General features: G+C 41.2%; 1 protein-coding gene and 1 long non-coding RNA gene across 8 annotated transcripts in view; both read left to right on the forward strand.

Annotated features, from left to right (window-relative positions):
* The window catches only part of PDHX (pyruvate dehydrogenase complex component X), a 180,024-nt gene that overhangs the window by 76,973 nt on the left and 84,063 nt on the right, over positions 1–18,988 (forward strand). The gene's annotated exons all lie outside the window — the stretch shown is intronic.
* On the forward strand, positions 3,480–8,834 carry LOC139074442 (uncharacterized). Of its 2 annotated transcripts, none has more exons than XR_011524063.1 (2): positions 3,480–3,679; positions 6,689–8,834. It is a non-coding gene; the product is annotated as an uncharacterized lncRNA (long non-coding RNA). The 2 variants fall into 2 exon arrangements; XR_011524064.1 differs by having other exon boundaries at positions 3,486–3,679; positions 6,714–8,834.

The raw sequence follows: 18,988 nt of genomic DNA on the forward strand, positions 1-18,988 counted from the left end.
GGAGCTTTTTTCTTTTAAAACAATGACATTTCCATCCGAAGCTTCCTTCAGCTATGTGAATGCATGGTTTCGCAGGGAGAATGTCTAACTCGATATGACGGGCAGGCTGCTCTTGGGCATGGAGAACAGAGATTGGAAACAAGCGAGCAAGCCCGTGTGATTTGTTTTATTAATTGCTGCCATCTCGTTTGTTCTGAGACAGTTCACTCTATTTCTTTCTACTTTAGCTTCTCCAGCATGGGGATGTGTCAGTATTCTGTGCAGCGACATTCTCATGGAACAGAGAGAGCCAACAGGTCTTCTGATCTCTTTCACCACATTTCCCACCGCTTCCCCACCCCTCTGTATTTGACGCGTCACGCGTGGGGCTTGCTGACTTGTGTCTCTGTCTCTGCGCACACACTGTCTTCTCACTGACGCGTGCTGCCTGGATCGCTCATTTCATGACCTTATGCAGAGACATCCTGTTCCAGGAAGGCTTCCAGGACAATCACTCTCCTGTACCCCTCGGCAGACTATGGTACAGAACAGGCACAGCTCTGAGAGCTTGGAGAAGGTTATTGCCGTGAGTCTGGAGAGAGACTGGCGCTGTGAATTGGTGCGAAGCCCTGACTCGTCTCCCCACACTCTGTGTGCTGTCACTGGGGCCTAGGAGCAATGTCAGATGAAGCAAATGGGGACACAGAATCATGCCCATTTTATGAACTTGGCAGAGATTTTATCCTTCATTCGTGATACCATTCTACACTGCAATTCTGCTGTCTTGGCACTTTGGGGGCTCCTCTCTACTTTAAGATAAAGTTCAGATTCCTTAGCCCAAGGGACAGAGCCCTTCCTGATCTGGCCAGGACTCCCTAGCCTTTCCTTTAGTTATGTCCCTCTGCTGCATCCACATCCATCCGCCTGTTGTTTGTGCTCGCCCGAAATGACTGCTACTTGTCCTTTAAAGTTAAGTTCAGATGAAGCATCACTTCTTCTTGGCTCTTGGATGGGTTTTTCTGGGATCTTCCAGGTTGGGTCAAGCATTCCTCTGCACGCCTTTAAATGCCTTGTGGCTCTTTCCTTAGAGCACTTCCTGCTTTGTCTGATCCTGACCTTTCTTATCTCGTTCACCATATTGTGAGCTTCCTAAGAGCAGACCCTTTCTTCAGCTCTCTATCTCCAGCACCCAGCAAAGTGCCCGACACGTGGTAATTCCTCAACTAGTGTTTGAGTGAATAAATGATCTGGTGCATTACCTGGGAATTAAAACTAATGAATATGAAGAGAGGCAAGAAAAGATAAGAGGTTGTCTCTGAGCTCACCTCCGAAAGAAATCCGAATTTTAACACTATTCAGTGACCCCTGGGAGAGAAAAGAGTCAGGAAAATATGCCACCTGCCTGTGATTGATGAAGGCTGGAAATATGTCAACATGTGACTCAGGTAGTCCTGGGAATATAAAGCCTTGAGAAAGGTCAGGCGTACTTGTCAGGAAGAGCTTGAGTTAAAAATTATTATTAAACAAACATCGAGGGAGAACTGTCTTCAGTAAGAAATAATGCCCTAAGAATGTTCAGGACAAATAAATCTGGATAAAGAAGAGATTGTGTCAAAAGGAACGTGTTTTTGTTAGCTGAAAAGTTAAGGATGATTCATAGCTCCCCTAGGTTAGAAAGTACAGTAGGTAAATCAGCGACATGGTAGCAAAGAGTCTACAGCTGGCTTCCACGGTGGGCTTCTAGCTCAAGGGAAAGAAAAGTATTTCATGCTGTACGATAGCAGGGGTGCCACATGGCCATTAGGTTGGTAAGGTCTCTGGGAGTATCAGTGTATAGAGCTCTTTCCAAGTTGGTGATGGTGACCACTAGCAGCCTGAAGCTGTATCACAGAGCACCCTTGTGTCTCCCCCGAAATGCGGGGTTACCTTATGGATGTGCTGGGTTGAATAAGGACACCTGCAACCAGTTAGATTCTGGTGTTCTCAGTTTAGCCCCACCCTGCTCCGGGAGGATTAATGATGGAAAAAACCCGAAGGGCACAGAACTGAACGCTCGATAATGTTTCAGTGAAACTTTTCTATGGTAAATAAGCATTGGAAAGAGGCCCAATTCAGGACCTTGGAGCCTGGTGCAATGAGCTTGGAATCAAGGTGGCATTATAAATTCTTGTCACTACCTCTCTGTAGTGAACTGGCAAGAACTTTCCTGATAGAGAGTCGTTGGGTTTGGGGGTTCTCAACAGACCTATTTTATAAATGAACAAATGTGTCTTTTCCTCTGCAAAGATCTCACTGGGCCAGTCAGTCTCAGATAGGCACGTGCTTTCCAGGAGGCTAAGGCTGCGAGATCAGAATAGGGCCGTCCGGGCCTCCGAGCGGCTGTTTTGAGGACCCCTGGAGACCCAGCTTATTCTCTGAACTAGTCTTGAGAGTGGCACTCTTTGCCTGGCCTCTTGGGTTCCCTCATCTAGTATAATTCGAGTATTTCCCACCCCAAACCACATCACTACAGGGACAGGTCAGTAGGTGGCAAAGAGATCCCAAGCTGACCAAAGTCATTTTCTAGATTGATTAGTCTTGCTTGCTTAGGCTTTCTGAATAAGCGTTAAGTTTATAGTCTAAGAATATAATGCCAGTTCTGAGTGTGTGAACTCAGAAGGAGATAAGGATTTCAGAGGGCAAAATTACAAATAGGTACCAGCCAGAGCTCCCGTACTTGGAGGGCCATGCAACTTTGCTTTGATGGTAGCTGGTGGCTGCATAGTTGCCCAGGGGGTCTACATAGGAGGAGACGGAAGTGGATTCTCCAACTGGGGCTAAATAAATAAATAAGAAGACCTGTGGTTTATGTACGTATTCAGTATGGCAGCACAGTAATACTGGCTTCACCAACTAGGCAGTAAAATGGGTACCTTTATTTTATAGTCATGTCTCAACGTACACAAAATCCCCACCATCCTTCCCCCAAGATCATAACTATCCTCGTCAACCAAACGAAGTAGGCATTATTATGGCCCCTCTTTACTGCCTCTTCCTCCTTCCCCCGTTTGTGGCTCCTTCTTGACAACCCTCAAAGTTCATTTCGTTGTAACGAAACCTCGATCTAAAGATTGGGATAAGGCATAGTGTGACCTTCCATGACAGGAAGAAAAGAATGAAAAATTACCCTTCAAGTAAAACCAGTCCACAGGCTCACACTGTAAGGGAACAAGGGTTATGCTTTTTTGTGGGCAACTGTCAACCTTGCTGGTTGGATGGTCTCCTAGAGCCAGAGTCCAGCACAGGGCCACCCCCAGAACAGGAGGAGAGTTCCTTGTTCCTTTATCTGTTGCACCAAGATAGTCTCTTCATCCCCCTGAAGGCTCAGGATACCTCTTCCTGTTTCTCTCTCGGATTCTCAGGAACTGGCAGTTACCAGATTTTGTCAGTTAATTTACTTAATTTATTCTTTATGCTTCGCTGAGCCCTGGCAGGTTGGGAAGTAAGCGGTCGGTTCTTCTAGAATTGAGCCTGCTGACGTTGTGAAATAGCCTAGGGCAGCCCTGGTACTGGCTACTAGGAAGAGGCACCTGGAGTTCTCTCCCTCTGAGGTCGGGACAACCTCCAGCAGACCTGTCTCCCCCTTTCCTTCAAACAGGAAGATGAAGCTGGAGATGAGGCTCGGTATGAAAATGAATACCCTGAGAAAGCATAGCAGGATGTGAGTAAATTAAAGAATTGGGTTTTTTACCTTGGGTTTTTAGGCAGAGGGGAACCTACCTACTATAAAAAACTTAAATAGAAAGGACCAACATGAATGAACGCAGGGGCAAGTCCAAGCCAAGACACCATTTTTGCCCTAAATCAGTCCACTGAGAGAATTTCCTCCCTTTAAAAAAATGAAAGCAAATGATTAGAAACTCGTGCTTTCCTCTTCTCTCTAGGCCTCACTCTCCACTCTCCTCTGAGGGGAGTCCGTGGAGGTTAATCAGGAGAAGGCTGTCATTGGGTTGGATGGTTTGTGGAAACTAATGATTTGACATTTGGAGCCTTTATTGAAAGGGAAAGCCAGCTGCTGCAGGTTATATGGGCAAAGTCACTTGAATGCAAGACAGAGGTGACAAGGGTGAAGTTGCACGGAGGGGAGTTATGTTACTAATCAGCCTGGTGGACCTGACTTCTCAGAGGAGGGGTCCAGCTGTGGAGCGGCCTGCTTCAGGCACTGGAAGACCCAACCATCCGGGCCATTTTCCCTGCTGACTCAGTCCTGAGGATAGAACTTGCTGAGTATCTCACTAGCCCAAATTCTAGGGCCCTGTTTGTTCCAAGAAGTCAGCCAGCGTTCTGACCCTACTCAGGTTTAATTGATCTGGTGATTGACTCGGTTGCCTGGAAAGCCTCACAGAGTTCACTGTCTGATTTCTGGAACTCAGTTGAAGGAGAAACTTAGCAACAAGGCCCGCAAAGAAAATAGAGACGTTAGCACCGTCTAGGGGTAGCATCTTGACTCTAGGGTTGTGTCTTCAGCTGTAGCCAGCCCCATTCAGAGCCGTGGCCTCGGCTGGGGAATGGCACGGAGCATCGGCCCACGAAGGGCCCTGGAACCGTTACTTTCCCTCAGGTCTGCCTGCCCGAGAGAGATGTTGCTTCTTTTGCTCTTGTTGCTTGGAACACAGTTGGCTTTTATTTGGCTCTTGCCATGGAAACTGATAAATAAGAGAAGCATGGTTTCTTAATTGTCTCCATCTTCAGATGCACTTCTCTGCCCGATTAGCTTGAGAGAGTATACAGCTATTGGGAATAAATAAGGAGGGGGAGAAGGAAGGTGAATATTGGAAGCGCTGGTCATTAAAAGTTTGGGTTCCTTGTCTGGAAAACAGTGTACTCTTATGCCAGTTTCTGACATTTGCTGTGTTTTGGTTGGCAAAAGGATACAGTGTGTGCATTATACTTTTTTTTTTTTAAGAAAATTGAGTTAAACCCAGTGTCTGTTGTGTTTTGGCTGTCCTTCATGTCGCTTTCTTCAGGCGGGTTGTTTACGATTACTTCAGCATGGTGTCACACAGACTTGTTCCAGTGGAATCCGGTTAGATGGTCCTAATGCTTCTGCTCCAGCTGTGCACATGTGTTTTGATTTACAGTGTGCTTGGATGGACCATGTGTATGCTTTATTCCTATGGAAGACGTAATTTGCAACAGAAGACTTGGAATCGTAGTATCCTGCTTACAAAATTATTGAAGAAAAAAGAAGACTTCTAATTAATTCCAAAAGCTAAACTACTCTCCAGATAGGTACCATTTCAAGCAGTTGACCCAGTGTGATTCTCAGCCCTGGGGACATAACAGCCTCACCTGTGTGGAACATTAACCCCTCCCACCCTCATCCTATCCACCTCCACCACTCGCAGTCCCAGAGTTTCCAGTATGCCTTGAGTGGGGGCCTTGGGATGGACGGATGGATGGATGGATGGATAGATGGATAGATAGACAGACAGACAGATAGATAGACTTCTTTTTAAAACAGGTGAGTTTGAGGCTCAACCATGGTTGAGAACCACTGAGTTAAACAATGTGATCTTTTAAAGGCAATTTCCTTTAATGACAAATAATAGATAAACCTAAGGATAGGAAGAGATGGAGATGCTCACAGAAATAAAGTCAAATAGTGTCATGGTCGTGAGGAGCTTGCTTCATGGTTATAACCAACTGCTCCCTTATCTCATGGGCTAATTTGACTTCACATAAAGGTGAGTGCTATAAAACTCTCTAAAATTCCATCATTCTTTTGAAATCAGAAGCATGGGAACAAGTTACCTCCAGTTGTTAAAAAAAAAAGAAGACCACCGTTTCATTGGGCTAAATTGGACCTCACATACAAAAGTGATGTGTGTTAGTGAGTCCACAAGGAAGGAGTTGTTAATGATCTGGATTGCGGTTGGCTGGTTCCTGGTAGATACAGCTTCAGTTGGAGATGGACCCAAGCTTTAAGAGGGTTCTTGGGCACACACGACAGACACACAAGCTGATAATCACCGCTGCCCGTGTGCTGGGTGCTCTCGTAATGCCCTGCTGTGCTGCACACCTCCACGAGGCAGATATTATCCCCATTTTATAGGGAGAAACCAGGTGCAAACCCTTGCCCACATTCACTCAGCTAGTCTTCAGGGATTGGAACTCGCTTCTGTATGGCCCCAAAGCCATGCTGCAACCCCTACACCACTTGTTCTCATTGCCCACCCTGCGGAGGGCCCCGTTTTGGAACAGCAGAGACCATGGAGCTGACAGCTATGCAGCCACTTCAGAGAAATATGTAAGAGACTTACATACAAGGATGTGTTCATAAGCCACGTTATAGCAGAAGGCCAAATATTCTTGTAAATATAGCAGTGATGACTAAAGAGCTTTATTACAATATATTAAAAGCATGTACGGTAAAGTCTTAACCTCTGTTAAATCTGGGTGCTTTTAGTTACCTCTGTATTTTTCTGTATGTTTGAAAAATCTTTCGTTGTTAATTATTCTTGGGCAAAGGGGAATGGAAGACAGCTGCAAACATCTGCATTATGAATTATTCAGGTAGCTTTGCATAAACTGTAGGGCAGATAATTGCTGGAATGACCTCAAGAAAGAGATAGGGTAGAGAAAGAAATGTTTGCTAGTTAACTAGCAAGGAAAGAGAAATATGAGAAATAATTAAATCTCCTGGTTCTCTCTGCTCTGCTCCTCAAAGTGTTCTCCTGCTGTGCCTCTTCCAGCTTAATGACCGAGAGCAGTCAGCCAACCGTACGCTCCAGTAGAAGAGAGATCTCAAGAAGTTTCAGTCTGATGCCAATTTCGGGTGTATTGTTTTCACAAATTATATTAGTGCTCATGAACTGGAATTGCTGCACTTTAAACACTCAAAATTATGAGACTAGCTGTCCCCAGTGGTCAGTGTTTTTGGAGTGGACCTCACAGGCAATCCTCTGCTAGAAGAAGACTCTTCCAGATTCCAGCAGCTTTTGTTTAAAGCAAGGCCTGTCTTATTTACACTTACTTCCAAGTTCAAATGTGACACAGATGGCTGTGCTTTGCTTTTGACTTTTGGTTTATGGAAATTATAGATGAAATTTAATTTTCTAATCGTGCACTTCAGAGCAGCTGATACATCTCAGCCAACATGTGTGCAGCACGTCAGGAAGGAGGCACCGTTTCTATCGTAATGTATTTGGCTGTGGGGCGTTAATGTCTGTGTCTCGTTAGTGGGAGCCGTTGATTTTAAGAAAACTACTTATGCAGATAAGCTGTGACAGAGGGAGTGCATCCAAGTTTTTAATGAGACATCGAGACTCTCCCTCTGCTAAATTAAAAAATCTACGTTGAGACTTTAATCTCCAGGAAAAGTAGTGATAGAGCAGTTTAAGAAACGCCCCCTGCACATGATCACAATACTAATTTTTTAGGAAATCAAAGCCATATATACAATTTAATTCCACTTCTGTTTAAAAAAATCTATACAAAATGCAATTAAACGAGACTAGAAGAATATACAAACCAGCATATTCTCGGTGATTACCTTTCTCTTGAAGGCAATATTTTAGGTGATTTTTATTTTATTTGACTTTTTTACTTTCCTGTCTTTTCAATGTTCTCTGTGTCAAGCGTACGTAACTAGTTTACAGGAGAAAAAAATACAATACATGTTTAAGGGTCAAGAAAAAAAGAAAAAGAAATGAATATGCACCTACCTGCTGCAACTGGACCATGTCTGGTGATGGAAGGTCTGGAGCTTCGTTGCTCGCTTCGTGAGTGAAGAGCAAGATTTCCTCCTCCCCAGGGAAGGCCTTGATGAGCGGAAGCTGCGTGAGGAAGGGGAAGCAGTCTGCAGGCAAGCCCTCTCGCCACACAGCACCGTGAGGGCAGGACGCATACTCGAGAGTGATGTCCCGCATGGAGCAGATGCTCAGAGTGTCCTGGAATGGCAGCCGTGTCCCGGTTCTCTACAATGTGGTAGAGCAGACGTCTGTGGATGTACAGAAGGTCACTCAAAGGAGAGAGGCAGCAGTCAGCCGGCCCAGCAGGCTCCAGCTTGGCTGCCCATCAGAATCTGCCCGAAGCCTTTTACAGTGCAGATTTCTGGGTGTCACTCATGGAGATTTGGGCTCAGTGTGTGTTTAAAGCACTGTGTGCGGGTGACTCCCTCCCCTGGTTTGTGGGATCTGGTTGAGGACCAACTCTTGCCTTTTACAAACAGGGGAACTGAGTCGATGGGACTGACTGACTATTTTCTCTGCGTTATGCTGGGCATTTTATGTGAGTTGTCCTTTTTCAAGCGTCTTCCTTCAGAATTGCCTTGGTTACTCCCATTTTAAAGCTGTGTTCAGAACACGCGGGATTCTTTTAGGGGCCCTCAAGGTGACAGCACACTTTTGGGAACAGAAAAGAATGCTAAACTAATTTGTTATATATTTTTGAAATATTAGTTGACTGAGAAAGTGTTGTTACATTGATGGAATGACAAAAACTCTTGTTCTAGTCAAAGATTTTCCAAAAATTATTTCTCATAAACTGAAAACACATATCCATGTACATTAATGCAATCAGTTTAAAATGTCTATATATTGATTATACAACCATTAAAATAACATAATAAGAATAAATATTCTCGGTACATGTTCTTTAATCAACTTCTTAGCCATTTTTTCCTTTAAAATCATTTATTATAAAATATAATATAGGTGATTGTGATGTGTAGATAACAAAGTAAATTTAGAAAAGTATTATTTTGGGTGTGAAAATTTTAAACAATATGAAAAATAATACTTTATTAATGTGATACCTTGATTGATCATAAAATTTCTCTGGCTTGAATAAATTTTTCATTTATCAGGTCATTATACTGTTAGCAACGTCATATTTTTGTGCTTGCAAATTATTTAATAGATTTTATTTTTTAGAACAGTTTTAGGTTCACAACAAAATTGAGCAGAGGCTATAGAGGCCTCCCATATACCTCCTGCCCCCACACGTGCACAGCCTCCCCATTATCAACGTCTCCTGCCAGAGTGGAACATGGATTGCAAGTGTTTAACCTACACTGACACATTGTTGTCACCCAAAGTCTGTCGTTTATATTAGCGTTCATTCTTGATTTTCTGCGTTCTATGGGTTTGGACATACATACAGTCTTTTCACTGCCCTAAAAATCCTCTATGTTCCGCCTATTGATTCTTAGCCATTTTTAACTCTAAAACTGTCACTAGCATTTCTGAATAATTTTTTTTCAGTATATTTTCATTTTCTTGTGGGTTTCTTTTTCATAAAATTCCTGAGAGCTTCAAAGTTGTAATTTACAGCTAGTAAATTTGAAAATCTTGGCATATTCAAATAACTTATAGTAATATATATATAAAATATATATATATTTATTTATAAATAAGTCAAAAAATATATGTTTTGGTGAGGAAGACTGGCCCTGAGCTAACATCTGTTGCCAATCTTCCTCTTTTTGCTGAGGAAGACTGGCCCTGGGCTAATATCTGTGCTAATCTTCCTCTATTTTGTATGTGGGATGCCACCACAGCATGGCTTGATGAGCAATATGTATGTCCACGCCTGGGATCTGAACCTACAAACCTCAGGCTGCTGAAGTGGAGCACAAAAACTTAACCACTACGCCATTGGGCCAACCCAAAAAATGTATTTTTAATTGAGAAAAGATTTTATAGATGGTGAGGTATCTGGAAAGATCAGGGCAATTTCTGTTAGATGGAGGATATATTCAATTCTGTTTTTTTTATATTGAAATAACTAAATATTGCAGCCTAAATATTTCACAGGTAGAAGTCCCATCAAAATATTATTCCTACATGTTGAGATACTCCAAACTCAATTACCCATTTTCCAAATCAAATTTCAGACACTATTTGAGTGATCATTGTCTTATTTCTTTAGTTCCATTTTTGCTTTAATAAGAATATATTTCAATGTCTTCTTGTTTACAAGCTTTGTTTTTATTCATGACAGTTCTCCAAATCTTGAAAAGCTGCATGAGGGAGCTTTCCATTCATTGTATACTAAAGATTTCCAACTGATTTTAAATGAAATTCAAATTTTAGCACTCTCATTTCCAAATACCCAAAGTTCAATACATTGTGGGACACTTAGGTTGATTTACAAAATAATAATTCGAAGGCTTAAAAGTATTGAAAATCAGGGACCGGCCCGGTAGTGCAGTGGTTACGTTCTTGCATTCTGCTTTGGCAGCCCGGGGTTCGCTGGTTTGGATCCTGGGCGCAGACCTACATACCACTTATCGAGTCATGCTGGGGCGGCATCCCACATATAAAATAGAGGAGGATGGGCATGGATGTTAGCTCAGGGCTAATCTTAAAATATATATGTGTGTGTGTATATGTATATATATATAAAATGAGATTGCTTATGGGCAGCAAAGAGAAAGGTCATATGACTATGCCAAGATTGATTGTAATTTTATTTCAGCATTAGCCTGCCTCACAAATTTGTTAGTTTAGTTGCCATGTGGGTGTGTGTGCATGTAAGTAAATTTTGACAACTCTAGCTTCTATTTTTATTGATAAAATATTGTGGCTTGTTTGTACAAAATTATGGGTTGTGTGTACACCCAACCAATTCTAAGTACAATTTTGCTCAATGGGCTGTTTTCATTCAGTAAGAACATTATTTCTGCTATGTGGCTGTGCTTCATCAAAATTTGCATTTCCATTATCCAGGGAAAAGCAAATAAGTTTATCATCATTGTTAGAAATTTTAATTGAATTTACAGAAACATTCAGAAAAAGGTCAAGTGTTTCACTTTTGACAGAATGAACTTCCAGAGCTTTCCTTGGACTCCATAAGTTGGATTAAAAAAACCAATCTAATATCAGGAAATAACGAAACTGATTTTTCATTTGAAGTATCAAGTGACATTATGTAAAATTGGCAATTTTTAACTGTGTGCAAAGTTCCCAATTTGCTAATAACTACCACTTCACTTTTCAAATGTGCACAAGAAACTTGAACTTGAAAACAAGCAAAGTTAGTTTAGGAGAATATTCAGCTGATCTAAGTGAAAAGCCATGCGTCATGAAGTGATTTGTGAACACACGTTTTTCCTGTAGCTGCACCCATTGCGGTCCTGTTCTTTCTTAAACACCCACTTGCTGTTGGGTCTGTGCTGATGCTTCTTCAATGGTGCATTTGTGCCTTCTGGTTTCAGGTGTTGGTGACATTGCTATGACACCCTTAGTAAATAAAGGATATTACCCTTAGTAGTAAGAGACTTGGGTAGTAAGTGCCAAACATATTTTGTGCACATTACACTTTCCTCATCAATTGTCTTGAGACACAGAAGTTTAGTATTTAATTTTTCACTAAACATACACTTTTAACTTTAGTTAAATTTTTTTTTGGCTCCTATTGCCTAAAGGATTTATTGCCAAATAAAAGTGTTGTCAAACAGTAAGATAAACACACAGTTGTGGATTTATACTCTACAGTTAATGTCGAGACCACTGCACAAGACTATTCCAACAGCTCCCTATACCCTCTCCAGTGGGAGTGGGCAGGTGTCTGTTAACTGCACAGAGTCTGTAAACATCTAGCCTGTGATTTCCACTCTCCTCTGACCCCACTGACTGGTGGCCTGGCATTTGCATCAACCTCACAGGCTGTGGCAAGACCCACATACGACTATCTGCTACATGAAGTGGCCAGCAGGGGTGGCAGCAGCATCAAATGGGTGTCCTGCCCTCACTGGAGCCCAGAAAGAAATTCAATTGTCCCCAGACTCTTCTGTCTGAGCTCAGGAGTCAGAGACGTTAGTTATGCTGAGCGGAAGCCTGACTGTACTTGCATGAAATTCTGCAAAGGGCAAAACTAACCGTGGTGGGAGAGAATCAGAGTGCTTGTTGCCTCTGGGCAGTGAGGGCAGGGCGATGGGAAGGGGCATGAGGGAACTTCCCGGGGTGACGACAATGTACTAGAGTTTGGTAGGTTTAGGTTAAACAGCTATATGCATTTGTCAAATTTCAATGACTGTGCACTTAAGATTTGTGCATTTCATTGTATCTAAATTGTGTATCAAAAGGAAAAACTATTAAGTTAATATGCATGCTGAAGTATTTAGGGTGATATGTGTTGACATCTGCAATTTGTTTTGAAATGCATCCAAAAATAAGGTGGATTGATAGATGGAGAAGAGAATAGATATGTATGTGATAAAATAAGTATCATAAAACATTAGTGGTAGAACCTAGGTGGTGGATATACAGTGTTCACTCTGAAAGTATTTCAGCTGACTATTTGAAAATGTTCATCGTAAAAGTGTTGACAGGTGTATTGGAGATAAAACAGCCTTCATGTGTAAAGTGGTCCCCAGAGTGAAAGGACCATCCTTGTCCTTTCAGCCCTGTCTGTACCACAGATAACAATTCTCACTGGTAATATTACCTTTTAGTACATGTAGATGTCAGTATAAGTGTAGCTGATATCCAGTTACTGTGGCTACAAATACAGTGGCAGGACTGGTGCATGCAGGTAAGAATCTGTAATATCTTCAATCAAATTTGTGTTATCTGTATGAATGTAACATACGTATATAAATATACATACATTTACACATATACATATCTATATGATATATATACACATATGTATACATATACACATACATATGTATATGATATATTTGTGTATATATAAATAAATACACACACGTATATATATAAAATACATTTAAAGGATATACACGTTTTGGTGGCAATACGACAGGTGATTTTTTTTACATCCTTTCTTATTTTTGATTGCCTGTACTTTTTGAATTTTCTACAGTTAACATTTATTTCTTGTGCCATGTTGTAAATTTTCAAAGGTGTTCTTTGTGAAATGGTTTTTAATAAAAGCAAACAAAATTTTTCCCATTTGGGTAGAAATACTTTACTTTGACCTTTTGGGTTAATCTCTACCTCTTGAACTTGTCCATGGAGCATACTTGGTAATTTTTTCTTCAATTGCGGTCAAATACAGATGATGTAAAATGTACCATCTTAGCATTTTTAAGTGCACAGTTCAGTGGTATCCAGGACACTCACATTGTTGTCCACCCATCACCACTACCCATCTCCAGAGCTCATTTCATCACGGGAAACTGAGGCCCCCATACCCCTTACACACCTCCCCATTTTCTCCTTCCCCAGCCCCTGGCACCCACCATCCTCCTTTCTGTCTCTATGAATTTGACGACCCTAGGGGCTTCATGTAGGTGGAGTCGTACAATGTTTGTCCTTTTGTGACTGGCTTATTTCACTTAGCATAATGTCTTAAAGGTGAAGGCTGACTAATATTCCGTTATGTGTGTAGACCACATTTTGTTTATCAGTTCGTCTATCCATGGACACATTACTTCTACCTTTTGACTGTTGTGAATAATGGTCTATGAATATGAGCATACAAATATCTCCTTGAGCCTCTGCTTTCAATTCTTTTGCTTATATACCCAGAAATGTAATTGCTAGATCGTACGGTAATTCTCTTTTGAATTTTTTAGTAACTGCCATATTGTTTTCCATAGGGGCTGCACCATCTTACATTCCCATCAACAGTGCACATGGGTTGCAGTGTCTCCACACCCTTGCCAACACTTGCCATTTTCTGTTTTGGTTTTTGCTGGGAAAGATTCACCCTGAGCTATCTGTGGCAATCTTCCTCCCTCTTTTTTGGTTTTCCTCCGCAAAGACCCAGTACATAGATGTCTATTCTAGTTATAAGTCCTTCCAGTTCTTCTGTGTGAGCTGCCACCACAGTATCGCTACTGACAGATGAGTGGTGTAGTTCTGCACCAGGGACCCGAACCCGGGTGACCAAAGCAGAGGGCGCTGAACTGGAATCTCTAGGCCATCAGGGCTGGCTCTTTGTTTTGTTTTCTATAGTAGCATCCTAATGGGTGTGAAGTGGTATCTCACTGTGGTTTTGATCTGTATTTCCCTAATGATTGGTAATGTTGCGCATCTTTTCATGTGCTTATTGGCCATTTGTGTACTTTAAAGAAATGTCTATTCAAGCCCTCTGCCTATTTTTTAATTGCATTGTTTGTTTCTTTGTTGTTAAGTTGTAGGAGTTCTTTGTATATTCTGCATATTAATCCTTTATGAGCCATATGACTTGCAAATATTTTCTCCCAGTCTGTGGATTGCCTTTTCACTCTGTTGATTGTGTCCTTTGATGCACAAAAGTTTTTAGTTTTGATGTAGTCCAGTTTATCTATGCTTTTCTTTTATCATCTGTGCCTTTCATGTCACATCCAAGAAATCATTGCCAAATCCAATGTCATGAATCTTTTCCCTATGTTTTGTTCTAAGAGTTTTATAGGTTTTGCTCTTATGTATAGGTGTTTGATCCATTTTGAGTTAATTTTTGTAGATAGTGTAAGATAAGGGTCCAACTTTATTCTTTTGCGTGTGGATATCCAGTTTTCCCAACACTATTTGTTGAAAAGACTGTCTTTTCCCCCATCGAATGGTCTGGGCCTCCCTTGTCGAAAATCCTCTCACCGTGTAAGTGAGTCTTTGTTTCTGGGCTCTCTGTTGTTTTCCATTGTTCCACATATCTGTCTTTACGCCTGCACCACGTTGTTTTGATTCCTGCAGCTTTGTAATAAGTTTTGAAATCAGTAAGTGGGAGAGCTCCAGCACTGTGCTTCTTTTTCAAGATTGTTTTGGCTCTTTGGGGTGTCTTGCGATTCTATATGAATTTTAGGATGGATTTTTCTACTTCTAGAAAAAAACACCATTGGAATTTTGAGAGGGATTGCATTGAATCTGTAGATCACTTTGGGTAGTATTGACGTCTTAACAACATTAAGTTTTCCAATCCTTGGACACTAGATGTCTTTCCATTTCTTGGTGTCTTCTTTAATTTCGTTCAGCAACATTTTGTAGTTTTCCACATACAAGTCTTTTGACTCCTTGGTTAAGTTTATTCCTAAGCATTTTATTCTTTTTGATGCTACTGTAAATGGGATTGTTTCTCCTAATTTCCCTTTCCATTTGTCCATTGTTAGTACTTAGAAATGCAACGGATTTTTGTGTATTGATTTTGTGTCGTGCAACTTTGCTGAATTTATTTATTAGTACTTACAGTTGGGTGTGTGTATGTGATCTTTAGGATTTCTCCATAAAACATCATGTCATCTACAAACAGAGATAATTTTGCTTCTCCCTTTCCGATTTGGATGCCTTTTATTTCTGTTTCTTGTCTAGTTGTTCTGGCTAGGTCTTCCTGTATAATGTTGAATAGAATTAGCAAAAGTGAGCATTCTTGTCTTCTTCTTGACCTTGGAGGAAAAGCTTCTAGTCTTTTACAATTTAATATAATGTTAGCCGTTGGATTTTCATCTATGCCCTTTATTATGTTAAGGTAGTTTCCTTCTATTCCTATTTTGTTGACAGTTTTTTCTTTACCATGAAGGGGTATCGAATTTTGTCAAAGGCATCATGTCTGCATCATGTGAGGTGATCCTGTGGGTTTTTCCTTCATTCTGCCAGTGTGGTGAATTACACTGATTGCTTTTTGTATGTTGAACCATCCTTACATTCCAAAAACAAATTCCACGTGGTCATAGAGTATAATCCTTATAATGTGCTATTGAATTCTGTTTCCTAATATTTTGTTGAGGATTTTTGCATCTATTTTAATCAGGGACTTTGGTCTGTAGTTTGCTTTTCTTGTAGCATTTTGTCTAGCTCTGGTATCAGAATAATGCTGGCCTCATAGAATGAATTTGGAGGTATTCCCTTCTCTTTAATTTTTTGGAAGAGTTTGAGGAGAATTAGTGTTAATTCTCTCAATATTTGGTAGAATTCACCAATGAAGCCATCTGGTCCTGGGCTTTTCTTTGTTGGGAAGTTTTTGGTTACTTGTTCAATCTCCTTTCTAGTTACAGGTCTGTTCAAATTTTCTATTTCTTCATGAATCAGTCTTGGTTGGTTGTGTCTCTCTACGAATTTGCCCATCAAACAAAAATTTTAATGGGATAATCGATGGTATTATCAGTGAAAAAGTTTTCCTCTGACTCCTATTCTCATCCATTCGATTCTTCCCTTCCTCCACAGGTAACCAATGATATTCATTCCTTGGGTAGTCTTCTAGTGTTTTATATGCTATTACTCTAAATCAAAGATATATACTTACTCTCCCTCCTTCTTAACAGAAAGGTACTTTTTTTTAAACTTAAGAATGTATTATGATACTCTCTTCACTGTGAGCTTCCATTGTGTGAATGAACGATGCTTTATTGTTGAATGAAAATGTATCTGGGTTTAGTTTTTTTTTTTATTTTTTTGGTGAGGAAGATTGGCCCTGAGCTAACATCTGTTGCCAATCTTCTCCTTTTTGCTTGAGGAAGATTGTCCCTGAGCTAACATCTGTGCCTGTCTTCCTCTAGTTTCTATGTGGGACGCCACAGCATGGCTTGACAAGTGGCGTGTAAGTCTGCACCCGGGGTCTGAACCTGGGAACCCCAAGCCACTGAAGTGGAGCACATGAACTTAACCACTACACCACCAGGCCAGCCCCTGGGTTTAGAATTTTTAACTGACAGAACTGTTGCCTCAGCATTTTAAAGATATTTCATTGTTTTCTGGCATGCACTGTTGCTGATAAAAAGCCTTCAGTCATTTTGATTGCTCATGACTTTTTGGGTAATCGCCTTTTTTTCTGCTTATTTTTCATTGTCATTGGTTTTTTTCATTTTCCTCACAAATTGTTTAGGTGTGCATTTATTTTTATTTATTCTGACCAGGACTCTTGTGTACTTTTTCTGTCTGAAAACCGAGAACTTGTGTCTTTCTTCAACTTTGAAAATTTCTCACCTATTATCTTTTTAAAAATTATCACTTTATCCCCATCTTCCATATTCTCACCTTCTGGAATTGTAATTAAATAAAGGCTGACATGTTATAAAAATCCAAGAAACATCCTTTCCATTGTGTTCCTTGTGGATGGTAGCTTTTAGAGTTGGGCAGATGGCAGCCTGATTTTGTATCTACTGGATTTTCTCAATCTAACCTCATATTTTCTGTCTCCTCATTTGTGTTTGCCATCTGTTCTCTGTGATATATTATAGATAGTTTCCTCAGTTTATCTTCCAGTTCACTAATTTTCTCAGCAGCTGTGTCTACTATCGCATTAGTTCTTTATTTTATTGATGCATTTCCTTTTGGTTCTTTTTCAAGTCTGTCTTTTCTTTCGCTGTACTATCCTCTTCTTTCACTATGAGTCTTCTTTCCTCCTTCTGCCCTCTTTTAAAACTCCCTAATTGCTGGAAACATACTTATTTTGTTGTGTCTTTTAGATCCTAGGATGCTAGCTTTCTGGTTTACAGTGCCTCATGACTCTCTCTTATGGTAGTGCATTTACTCACATAATTTATTAATTTGCTTCTTCTGATGTTGTGAGCTTATCTTCAGCAGGAGGCCCAGGCACCCTGGATTTTGGAAGAGTTTGTAAAGAAATGTTTTGTTTTAGTTTCTGCTTCCAGGGCTTCAGTGGTTCTATGTTGGTTTTAACGTTAATTCCTTGGAGATGATTTCCACACAACACACGTAGTGTAAATTCAGCCACCACACCTGCTTGGTACAGGCCTGGGGTGTTTATATCTCAAGGGCGACTTTTTGCTTCACCTATGACCTCAGCAAAGGGCAGGGGCAGAACCAGCGCTCGAGTCTTCTCACTGTGACTCCACGCGCTTTCTTCTCTGCCCTGCTGCAGCTGCACCCGGAACGGCTGAGACGGATAGAGATGTGCCCATTTCTACACAACGGATAAATTCTTGAAAATTTTCATGAAAATCAGAGTCAGACTTTAAATGGTAGATGTTTTCAAAAAGTAAATAATCACCTTCTAAATGACCAATAAACGGAGTGTTATTTTAAATTTAATTTGGTATTGCCTGTTTACCTAAGATTGGGCCGTCTTGCTGTACCCCTCCCCACCACACACACACAAGTTTGCAAGGTTTGAATGTTGTCCAGTGACTCAGCAGTCATTAAATGCTGTGGATAGAATTCACACAAAAAATGAACTAAGCCCTTGGGTTTGCATATGAATTCAGAGGTAGCTTGGGGTAACTTGGGAGTTCGGGGTTTTCTCCCTGTGAGTCCCGCAAGCTCTGTTTTTGGTGTTACTGACAGCTTCTCATGAAAAGTCAAGAAGCCTCTGTTTTGGGTGCAGTTCCCAAATTTGCTCCTGTACGTAGCCTGACTCATTTGGGGGGCTCACCTGACGTAAAGTGATGGGAAGCGAGCTGCTTACCAGGAGAGAAACCTAGCACCGTGGGGGTTTCTACCGGCTTTCCTCAGACGGGCGTCTGCTGAGCTGGAACGGCACTCACACTTGGGAGGGTGTGCTGTGTGTCCGACAGCAGAACTGGCGCTGGTGTCTTCTGATGACTCTGCTAGGAGGGGAGGAAGCTGACAGACTGAACACCCATCCTGTGTGGGATCCTGAACCAGGTGTTTTGCATAGATTTTTTTTAATCCTCATAAAAACCCCACTTTATAAATAAGTGAACTAAGATCTAGAAGGTTTGACAGTTTTGCTCACCGTCACACAACCAGTAAGTATGTAACGGAGCTGGGATTTTCAAGGTCATCTTTTTGAATCCACCGGACCTGGAAGGATGTACAGTAAATTCAATTTACTGCTGGGAAAGTATGTGAAGGGCTTAAATTAGCAACCTACCACCTTAAGAAAAATTAAAGAGAAATTCTGTGCGGTGAAGGGATTTTCTTCCTAGTGAAAATTTTGACCACATTGTCTGCACTTCCTGCGTCGAATGCTCTGTCTTCACGGTGAGACTGGCCCAGCAGGATGTCCTTGCGCTCCTTGACTCTTGCTCATCTCTAATACACCCCTCAGTCCTTGTGTGAGGCTGAGGTCTGTCGCCCGGGATGAGGCTTAGCTGATGTCAAACTGGTGTGTATTTTGTGAGCGGGGCTCCTGAGCTAACTCGCATGATCTGGGACTCACT

The sequence above is a fragment of the Equus przewalskii genome, chromosome 11 (genome assembly GCF_037783145.1).
Source record: "Equus przewalskii isolate Varuska chromosome 11, EquPr2, whole genome shotgun sequence".
In the NCBI taxonomy this organism is placed as follows: domain Eukaryota; kingdom Metazoa; phylum Chordata; class Mammalia; order Perissodactyla; family Equidae; genus Equus; species Equus przewalskii.